Source organism: Fulmarus glacialis, unplaced genomic scaffold (genome assembly GCF_000690835.1).
Source record: "Fulmarus glacialis isolate BGI_N327 unplaced genomic scaffold, ASM69083v1 scaffold14766, whole genome shotgun sequence".
In the NCBI taxonomy this organism is placed as follows: domain Eukaryota; kingdom Metazoa; phylum Chordata; class Aves; order Procellariiformes; family Procellariidae; genus Fulmarus; species Fulmarus glacialis.
Genome location: NW_009220251.1, coordinates 31,200 through 42,689, shown reverse-complemented (window position 1 = coordinate 42,689; position 11,490 = coordinate 31,200).

The window sequence follows — 11,490 nt, the reverse complement described above, 5'->3', positions numbered from 1 at the left end:
ACTTCCCAAATGGTGAGAGAAAATACAGTCTTCGGATGCTGTAGAGTCTTCACTTACTACTGAAGGGGTCTTTTTATTAACCCAGCAGGTATCTCCAGTATTAAATTAATGATGGGGTTTTTTTTCACTTTCCCTGGCTTTCATTTCATTTGGTTTTGTTATCTTGCTGCCATTATATGTGTCAGTATGTACTGATATTTAAACACGGGATTCTGGAAAAAACACTGCATATATAAAGCCAAAAAATTATAGTATAATTGAAATCTTAAGAGTCATCTGTGCAGAAAATATTTCAGTAATCATACAGGTAAAGTTCTTATATATACCCTTCAAGGTTTCCAACTCTTTTCCAGATGCTATGCTCACCCTTTCCCTGCTCCTTTTACCGCTGTTGGCAATAGGGGTGTCACGATGAGTATTATTGTGAGCATCTGGAGTCCTTCACCAGGAGGAATATAATGTTTGTGCTGATGGCTTCATTCTTCCTTGCTCTAGGATCTACTTAGGATCGTGTTTATATGTTTGCTAACATGATTATATACCTTTGTTTTTCTTCATTGGGCTGCAGCTCCACATCACATCTGAATTTACTATGTATGGTGGGGTTTATGTATGTTAGATACTATTCTTTTGCTCTTTTTGTTGCCCTCAAGACCAGTTTTGTCCAGCTCCAGGTCTGCATTTCTTTAACTGTTCACTGGTGAGTTGTTTACAGACGTGGGGTCTCCAGTGCCAAGCCTGTGCCTCATCTCTTGTTATTCCACACCTGTACTGCCCTATGCTGCATGCTGTGTCTACAATTTTCCAGGCTTCTTTTACCATACCAGGCATGTATTTCTTTATATTACATCACTATGTTAGAGCCTTAGACCCATGGTGGTACTATCAGCTTTTGAGGATGACTGTTCTTTTTATGAGAGAATCCCAGACCCCAGTCTTCTCTCAATATTAGTGCCCTGGCATGTAGTCAGGCACTGAGTACATTCTACATCTACAGTGCTTCCAGAATTGCCAGGTGCTGCCAGGCTCTGCCCGATATCCAGGGATTCAAATACTCCTAGTTTGTCTCATTAAATAATGTTGATGGATGTCAAATTTGGCCTCAGGAAATGGAAATATACCCAAAGGTCATTGGAGACTAAAAGTTACCATTCTAAGAAGCTTTGAATGTTCAAAAGCTGATTTTCTTGCAAAGGGTATAATACTCTGTCGTTTCTCAGAGTCTAATAATGTTATTAACTACTACAATAAGCAGACCTTTTCCTTCTCACTACAGTTCTAATAGAATGTACAGATGGTCAAAACTTAATTATCTAATTTTAAGTAATATTTATTTTGTTTTTCTGGTTTTCTTCTATAGGTACTCCTAGGTTTATTTTGTTTTGTTTTGTTTTGTTTTTTTCTTAAGATTAATTCATTACAATAAGTTAATGCATAACCTAGAAGATGAGAAGATAAATTTGGATTATGAGATGATGTGATGTGGTCACCTGACAAAATATCACACATTTTACCCATATGAACAACCTTCATTTTAGACATTAACACAACTGAGCCCTCTTGGGATTTTTCGTGACAGTCAATATTCTTAATATTTAGTAGCTAGGATAAAAAATCAGTGATATGAAAATACTCAAGTTAAAAACAGCATCTTTTTCTCACCAAAAACATAAGGGTTATAAATAGGTTTTTTAAACAGCTATTCTCAACTTTTTCTTCTTCTTCTGCCTCCTACGATACAGGAGATATCAAAATAAGGCTATTGGTAGCTACTCAGCCCATCCTACTGCTTTTGTGTTACTGTGATGGGCTCCTCTATTTCTGAGATTCTAGGGTTCTTTTTGCTCTTAGTTTCTATACCACCCACTGTCCCCTCCTCAATATACTCAATCTCCACTGCTACCTCAGGCTTCCTCTTATTTAGCACACATCCCTGGTCTCTGCAGTTGCCTAAGGCACAACTTCCCAGAATATATTCCTATCATTTACATCTCTTCCTCAGCCCTTACCTTGCTTATCGAATTTCAAGTGGATATGTCTCCTGAAGATCTGTTTCCCAGGACTTTGGTAGTCGTCTTAGATCTACAGTCACGTTTCTGAACATTGTTAAGTAATTAAGTAGGAATTCATCTCAGCCAAAATTCTCTTTCATTGTAATAGAAGGACTTTGCCATTTGTATTTGTGATTTCTGAGGACCCTGGGAAAAAAAAAAAGTGTATATCTTGAACAGTTTCCTTTGTGAAAGACTTGAATAATCAATTATTTTTTGACAAGATTATTCCCTATGTCAGCTTCTTTCTTCCTGATTAATTGTAAACCTGCTTCTACACTACTACAGATTAGAAAAAGAAGATATATAACCTTTAACAATAATTTACAATTAACTGCAAAACTATAAAGACAAATGAATCACTGGCTTCAGTCATTCACATCTGTCAAACTCATTTTGAAAAGAATTTTGTTAAGGGATTCATAAAAATTAGTGAGTTCCAAAAGTTGAAGCTGTTTGCAGGAATTAAAGTGTTTAAACAACTGTATGTTGTTGAGGACTCCATCTGAAAACTTGACAGTGGTGAAAATTTGTCAAGTTTGATATTTACAGCTGTGTATAATATACTAGTGCTGTGAGCTGCATTTGACTGCAGGTGTATTTTGTTGATTTAGTGTTGATGTACAAAGATGTAAAAGTGGCTTGGCACCTGCTTATGTAAGCTTTTTTGTCTTCTCACACAATACAGTTTTGACTACAAATGAGAGAAGGCCAAGCTACACATGATATAATTTGTTATGGAGGAAAGTGCTCAAGTATTCTAATGAATCAATTTGATTTTTCAGCCCAAACATATCTTTTGCCATCAGTCAGCTGGCTGTGGTAACTTTGAGGAGAGAGGACAGTTAATCACCTGTCATGTGCTTCTAGAAAGTCTGTATGTTAGCAGAGAAATATCAAAATGCCAACTTTCCAGTTGCTGCTTTATTTAAAATTCTTCTTCCTGGATTCATGTAATTAACTGAATTGCTCACTATCAATATTTAAACTATTGCAACTTTAATTTATCCTAGTTTCAGAGAATGAATGGGGGTGATGGTGGTGGTGATGATGATGATGATGATGATGACGACAATAATAATAATAATAATAAACAACCAGAACCCCCTGAATAATTTTACAGTTCTTAAAGGTTTATATTTATTATGTTGTAGTCATGATTGCTGAATATTGGAGTACATAGTACAGGCACATTAGAGCCAATTTTTTAAAGTCTTTTAGGGAACTCCAGTTGCAGGTCAGTTTCTTTATTTGGATCTCAATAGGTATTAGCCTAAAGCTTTTGTTCTCCAAATATGTAAAATTTACTATTGATCTGATGACTTCTACTCTGTAGAAAAGAAAGCTGAGGAATTTGCTGAATCTACTTATTGTATCTACTGATGTATTTTATCAATACCAGTTCATCAGGTTTTATAGGATTTCTTCTGATTTACACTAGATTATGTAAGATGATACTGAGATAAGTTCACAAATAAACACAATTATGACTGCCCAAAACCTGGGAGGTGTGTCATTTTGCACGTTTACATAAGTTAATTAAAAATAACCCAACAAATCTAACCTATATCACTTTACCAAAGAAAAGTGTGTCAAGAAGGTGGTGAGAATAAATTATTGTGTAGACTACAGTAAGCCTGTTAGCACAGAGTTAACAATCACTTTTCAAAAATATATGGTTGACTTGTTGACTTATGTGTTCCACCTTCTAAAGTTGTCATTTATCAACATATTTTACAGTGCCAGCAATAGAATTTCCATTCTAAAGGTGCCTAAATAATTTTTGAAAATGGGATTTCATAGGATATCAAAGTATCTAAGTCACCTCAAAAATGAAATCTAAAATTCAATATGGAGTTGCCAACAACACTTCGTACAAGATATTTTAAGATATGAAGTAGTCTAGCTAAACTAGAAGATACCTTTAAGTGAGATATCTCACATAGCACATTTATTTTATATGTCAAGTTATTTAGATGTTTTAAAAAATGAAATTCAGGCTTTTTATGTATTCTTTAAAATCTCATCTAGTTTTAGGGTGTTAGAAAGGTAAGTGCTAACAATCATAAATAACCAGGTTGTACATAATGTGGCTAAAATTGTTATTTGCGCTGTGAACATTTATAAAAAAGAATGTCCCGAAGTATTTAGAGTCATTAAAGTAATTCTGGCCCACGTATACATAATTTTAGGCATCTCGTCAAAACTTCTGTGCATTCAATGCCTTCTGAAGACGTTTTGCTCATTCTAGCCCTTTGTTGGTCTCCATTTTAAAGAAAAATAAAAAGTCTAGAAGAAAAGTAATTTATTTTTTAATTTAATTTAAAAAAAAAATATTGATTTTCCATATTGTAGTCATAGGGTTTTTAGCTGTGAAGAACAAAATCTACAAGTAAATCAAGACTGGTGGAAGCAAAAATACATTTATTAATTTGACAGAAACAGTTGAGAAAAAAGCAAACAAATAAAAACCCAGTTTTGGTCTACAAAAGCTGTTTTGTCCCTACAAAACTTCTTTTGTTTAATAATGTAGAGTATTTTTAATGTTCCTAAGGAGTTTACTGAAGAGGTAACTTCACCAATATATTACCAGGAATCTCAAACTGCTTTAATTTTTAAATAACTTCCATTACTATAATATCTAAGGTTTAAGGTTATCTTTGTGAGTAAGATGGACTGTTCAAGATCTTAGAAAATAACTTGTTCAGTTGTGCTGTGCATATTACTTATCAGGGTGGTACTGATCTGGTAAAATTCGACTGTCACATGATTTTGAGAATCTCAAGCAGTAGTACAAAGGTAAATAAAAATGTAGGAAATTTCTACATTGTCCCAACTAGAAGCAGACAAGCTCTGTCTGTCATTTACTCTACTGACCTCAGGTATTCAACAAATACAGAGATGATGATGATGATGATGACAAATGCAAACACATTTTCTTTTCCACTTTTCACAAAGAAGAAGCTCTAGCCAAATTTGCCACTGTCTTTCATACATTTATTTTATCCATGAAGTTACTGCTCTTCAAGATAGCTGACAATGAGTTTTAAAAAAATAGTTAAACATGAATGTAGGAGCCAAAGTTACACTTTAATGTGGGGAAAAGCACTACTCAGTCATTTAATATCGTCTTGAAAACATACACCAGTGTGTCTCTGCATGCTGTTGAAGGTGTGGGTTTTTTACATCTTTTATATAAACTTCAAATGTCACTACTAAATTTTTCCATTACAGATATCAAAGATTTGAATCATACCTTTACAACATTTATCTGACCTCAAAACAGACCAGAAATCATGTTCAAATGGTTAGGATCTCATATTAAATTAGAAGAGATTTCTTTCTAGGTTTCATGATTTATAATACAACTTTTGCTTATTTTACTTGTGATGCAAGGAGACTGGCTGTTTGAATGGAGTAGGTAGAGCTGCAATTATCTGGACACAAGTTTATATTGTGATTGCTTTTCCCCCCCCCCCCCCCTTCGTTTTAATTTTTGTTGTTTTCCCCCCCCCCCCCCACCTTCCCCTGCAATAATGTCTCTATCATCAATTTTTCTTGTTTTTAAAGTCATTTGTTTATTAATCACAGTATTTTCCCCCTCTTTTTCCTGCTCAGTACATTTACACAAGCCTTTAAAATGTAGATTTCTCTACATCCCCTAGAATTTGGGATTCTATTGTTGTATATACATTGGCTTTCCCACTAAATTGCAGTTTCTTCTTTCTTTCTTTTTCATTATATCACATTTCTCACTTTTTGTACTGTTTGGAGATAAAAGATCCAAATACTGATGTAGTCTTTTTAGTAATAAAATGTTAAAATAAAGAGAAACTTAATCTTATTGTTACCATGATTATGCTTTGATAATTTTTTAAACTGTTATTCTATTTGTTTAGTTGATCTACATTGAGTCTTTTCATTTAATATAATGGTTAACTTCCTTGTAATCCTGCATTGGCTGGCAAGTGGACAAATATGAACAGAAGAAATATAAAAAAGATACATTTTTTACTTGTAATAGTGTCTAAGTATACCTATGTGACGAGAAATAATCTTCTTTGATAAATATATAACAGAAAATTAAAATATATTAAGATGTGGACCTTTCTCTTACTAAGTTTTTAGTGTGTCAGTTCTGGAATAAATTGAGAATTTTTTTTTTGCAGTTAATAAATTTGATATATTTTAGAAATGAAAAGCCTTTAAAATAACTTGAGTTACAGATTAGACTGCTTTGGCATCTAAATGAAGTATTGTGTTTAGTCTATGCAGATGCCTATCACGTTTACTCTGAAGAATATTAGAGAGTACAACTGCCCCACTAGGAAATCTCTACCTCCCACCCTTCCTCCCTCCCTTCCTCCCTTAGGTGAGTGAAACTGTTGCCTCAGAGAAAGGAGTGATTAATCATTGCATTTTTGAAAACACCTTCCCTAAAGATGGATAAGTAATCCTATCATTTTACTGTAGTAAAAACAGTGGAGTATTAGTGAATTCACTGTTAATGGATACACTTAGATTTTCTTCTATACCTGGTGTGTGGTAAACACCAGCAGCTGGCTGCAAGAAGAAAGGCAATTTTAAATCTAGACATTCTGTGAGTGGGCAGCATTGGTGTTCTTGATAAAAGTCATAGCCATCAATTTGAACATTGTGGCTATTCTTCCTGCTGCCCCTAGCAGTGATTTGAACACCCCTTTCTGCAACAAACAGGCACTAGGAAGTGATTTTAGCCTAGAAATAGTACATTGATGTGTTACAACTAAGGTGATGCCCTGCTCTTGCCCCAAGGAATAATAGCCTTCCAGATGCAGTGACAGCCCATGCACTCTGCCTTAGCAGTGGCCAGGGTAGCATCAGCTCAGAATCAGCCCACCTCTATTTGCTTCAGCTATTTTAGAATTTCTGAACACTGTGGTTAGTCAAGATAAGAAGTAAAACTAAAAGTTTACAAGGACTCTTGATGAGTTTTTCCAGAAGTACTGTAATTTTCTCTCTAATAGGCTTTCCTCTGATGGAAGCTAATGTTCTTCTCATTCATTTACTTCCAAAATGTCTATTTTCAAGTGTGCTGATTGGAGCTTTTGTATAAAGCACATCAGTGAGCTTTAATACTGCCTATTTGGTCTAAAATTAAGATTGTAGCCCTTATAATCTTTCATGGAGATTTGCACTCACTCTGTTCTGAGACCTAAATTTACAGTGCCTTAAGTAGATTTCATTTTGATTCAAACTTTATTGAAATTTCATATGCAGAAAAAAAGGTGTCATTCATTGGTTTTGATCAGAAACTTATATGAAGGTGCAAATACTGTATTCATATTTCAAAGATTAATGCTTTTAGTGCACCAATAGAAATATTGGTATATTTCAGGGTCTAGATATATAAGACAAGAGCTTGTGATTCAGTGATGCTTTTAAACAGAAAAAATATATTCTTTCTACAAAGAGAACTTTTAAAAATACTTTTCAGTTTTACATTTAAAAGGAAGGGCAGCTGAAGAAACTCAGGAAAGTGAAAACAAGGAGTGAACTGGATTGGACTAATTATAATAATTTTTTAACTGAGCTATGCAGATAGGGATTAGTTTAATTGCAGAAATACTTTCACTTAATCAACTGAAATATGATGTTCCTAAGATTAAAAGATCCTTATTTTGAAATCAGTTTTAAAGTGAACAAGAGTGCTAAACATTAATAATGGCATGATATAAGAAGGTCATGACATAAGAGGTGGGTTTCTATAATTTCAGTTGTGAAACTGAACATATTAAAATATTAACAATATTTTTAACAATTGAATTATCATACTTGTCTTCATTCCCAGGCTTTATTCTGTTTACTGCCTACTGTGTATCTTGGTCTTTGATTTTAGCTCCTAGCAACCACTTGTTTCATTTAAACTGAAAATAAATCTCTCTCCCACTAGATAGTTCATTTTTTATGCTAACCCTGAAATATTATTGCTTCAGTCTAACTAAAGTACAAATAAGTGAATGTATATGGGTGTAACATATGCTGTTTCTTGAAATAGTCTACTGTGCCTTATACATAACTGCTCTAGAAAATATTGATTTTTCATTAGAGGAATAACAAAACAAAAGTACTAAAATCATATTAAAGCATAGTATGCTAAGATGATCTTTCACATATTTTACTCCTTGGAAAGAGAAATGGTTGTATAAATATGAAGCCCAGAAAGACTATTAAAAATAAAAACTATTTATTTTAATCAGTAACCCTGGATATTTATGTGGTATCTTAACGAACTGACTGATGCTTGTCAAAGGTGTCAGGAATGTCTTTGACTTTTAATGAATTATCATTGTAACATGGTAGTGAAACTAATGAAGACTAGAAGGGATACAGTTAAACAAGGAAGGGCTGGGGTTTTTTTGTCTTTTGTTTGGTTTTGATTAAGGGTTTTATTCTCTTCACATGTAAAAGCAACTGAAAATGCTGGAAATAAGGTTCAATTCCTTAAACTAAAATTCATTAGCTTTCATATTGGTCTATAGGATAATCTTTTTTTTGCTTTTTAATCTTCCACAACTTTTATTTTATTGAAGTAAACCAAACAAGAATTCAGTGTATTGAAAGACCATGGTGAACTGATCCTACTGACGCTGTCTTTAATTGCTTGAATTTTCCTCTTTAATCAGGTTATTCAAGCTGATAACTATTTTTTTCTTACCGAAGTTTCTTGAATCAGCTATCTCCCATTAGGACATGGTTTCTGCATTTATTTTCCTGAGAATTTGAACAATATATCATAGCTTTGAGTAGGTAATCATTCATCAGTGAACACTAAAGGGACTTCAGTATTTTCAGCAAATGTCTCTTTTTGGGTCTGACTGAGGGAAGAAGTACTTCTGTTGAAATTGTTGGCAACAGAAATACACAGCACCTAAGTCAAATACTATGCCTATACTATGTTGTTATTGATATCAAAGTAAAATAGAAGGTTGTGCATTAAATCTATGCAGTTAAAAGAGTTTGCCTTGCACTTTTTTTAATTTAAGTCTCAGGCGTCCAGAATTTCTACAAACATTTTCAATATGCACTTGCAAGGTAGACTGACGTGTTGTTCCCAGATGCGTTGTTCATTCCTTAAATATTGTCCTCCTTCAGGGGGTTTGATTTCAGATTATACAGATCTATTTTTATCCTGTTCCCTCTTTACCTTGCTTCTAACAGCAGCAGTCAAGATGTCAGTAAATGTTAGCATGGCTATGAAGTTAAGTATTTATTTAAACATACCTAAACAAGAGGCACTGATGATGACAAAAACATGTACATTTTTAAATGGGAATTTGGAATGAATTCCTAATGTTACACAACTATTAAGAGGTTTTGTATACAATTTGAGTCAAAGTAGATAAATAGATTTGCAATTTTAGAGGACCAGTTGTTCATCTGTTCTGACTAAAGGTTGTTATATTGCTTACCTATTTATTAAGGCTGATTAAATGATTAAAGTAGTATCTTTCAAAAAGCATTGATGTGAAGACATCAGCAACTGTAGAATCCATTTATTTTATGGTAGTCTGGTACAGAGACCCCACTGGTAAAAATATGTGAGATGATTCTAACTTCATTTCATTTTGTTTCTCTTTTCAGTCATTTACTTTTGTTACACTTTTCTCCACTGAATTAATGATGCCTTTAATGCTTGATATTTTCCCCATTCAAGGGCTGTAATCAAGTCACCTTTCTATCTTCTTTAGAAAATAGATTGAATGTGTCATCAGGTTTGGGAATGATAAGTAGCGTGGATGATTAAGGAAACATTCCTGTTCAAGACTGAATTCTTCCTAAAAGATGTTAGGCAGTTGGTAGAGTTTTTTTATTGAATTCACTCCAGATAGACCTATGAAAGATGTGACTTGTGTTTTAGACCATGTGTGCAGTTGCTGTCTCAGTATCTTCATTTAAAATGATCCCCCTTGACCTGATTAGGTAATTGGCTCCCAAATCACACTAAACACACTGCTTTTTCCAAATTAACAAAAAGAAAAATATAATTTTTTGCCCTTTGCAAGGAGATGCCAAAGAGAAAAGTTAAACACCGTCATGGTTTACCCCCAGCCAGCAACTAAGCACCATACAGCCACTCACTCACTCCCCCCGGGTGGGATGGGAGGGAGAATCAGAAGGGTAAAAGTGAAAAAACTCATGGGTTGAGCTAAAGACACTTTAATAGGTAAAGCAAAAGCCATGCGCACAAGCAAAGAAAAACAAGGAATTCATTCATTACTTCCCATTGGCAGGCAGGTGTTCAGCCATCCCCAGGAAAGCAGGGCTCCATCAATGTAACGGTGACTTGGGAAGACAAACGCCATCACTCCGAACGTCCCCCCCTTCCTTCTTCTTCCTCCCCCAACTTTATATATACTGAGCATGACATCATATGGTATGGAATATCCCTTTGGTCAGTTGGAGTCAGCTGTCCCAGCTGTGTCCCCTCCCAACTTGTTGTGCATCCCCAGCCTACTCACTGGTGGGGTGGTATGAGAAGCAGCAAAGGCCTTGCCTCTGTGTAAGCACTGCTCAGCAATAACGAAAACATTCCTGTGTTATCAACACTGCTTTCAGCACAAATCCAAAACATAGCCCTATACTAGCTACTATGAAGAAAATTAACTCTATCCCAGCCAAAACCGGCACAAACACCTTTTTTACCATCCTTGAACCATGAATTTTTCCTTTGATACGTCTCCCGTGCTGTGATTAACAATATTTCCTTATCTCCTCTCAGGCTTTTCTCTATGCCTTTTCTAGCTATTTTTAGTCTTCCCTAAAAGAAAGTTGCACTCTCTTTTTTAACAAAAGGTTAAGAATATCTTGGTAATGGTGGCAGAAAAATGGGGAGGACTGAATGGATTCAGGAGTAGAAACAATGGCAGGAACAACTCATTAATCCATTTGGCTTGTGGAATTACACTTTCTGGCCTTTCTTTGGGTAGAGCAGTTGGAGTCACTGTTTTGCTGATTTGCCTTCTCCTGTTTAGTAATACGGGTGGGTCAGCAGCACCCATTCTTGTCAAATGTGTTCAGTCAAAGGGAAAAAAAATAAGGTAAGCATTGATATATAACCTCATCTACGAGTACTGCTGGCGTACAATATTATACTGAAGTATAACAGGACAGTTAAATAGTAGATTGAATAATAAGAAACAATTGACCAATCCATGTCACTTCATGTTGCAAATATTCTCTTTTATATGCACTAATACCAGTCAATGGCCTTGTTCTGAGGAATGGTCTTCTTGGTTTTTCCTGTTAGCAAGCTCTAACATCTGCAAGTTGCAATATACTTTTGCTGTAATTTGGTTACTATGGTGATGAGAGATAGCAACAAATTCACGAAAGATTCTTTGAATGTCCTCTGATGCTAAAGAGAAGTGAATAATATGTCCTAAAAGATAGATCCAAT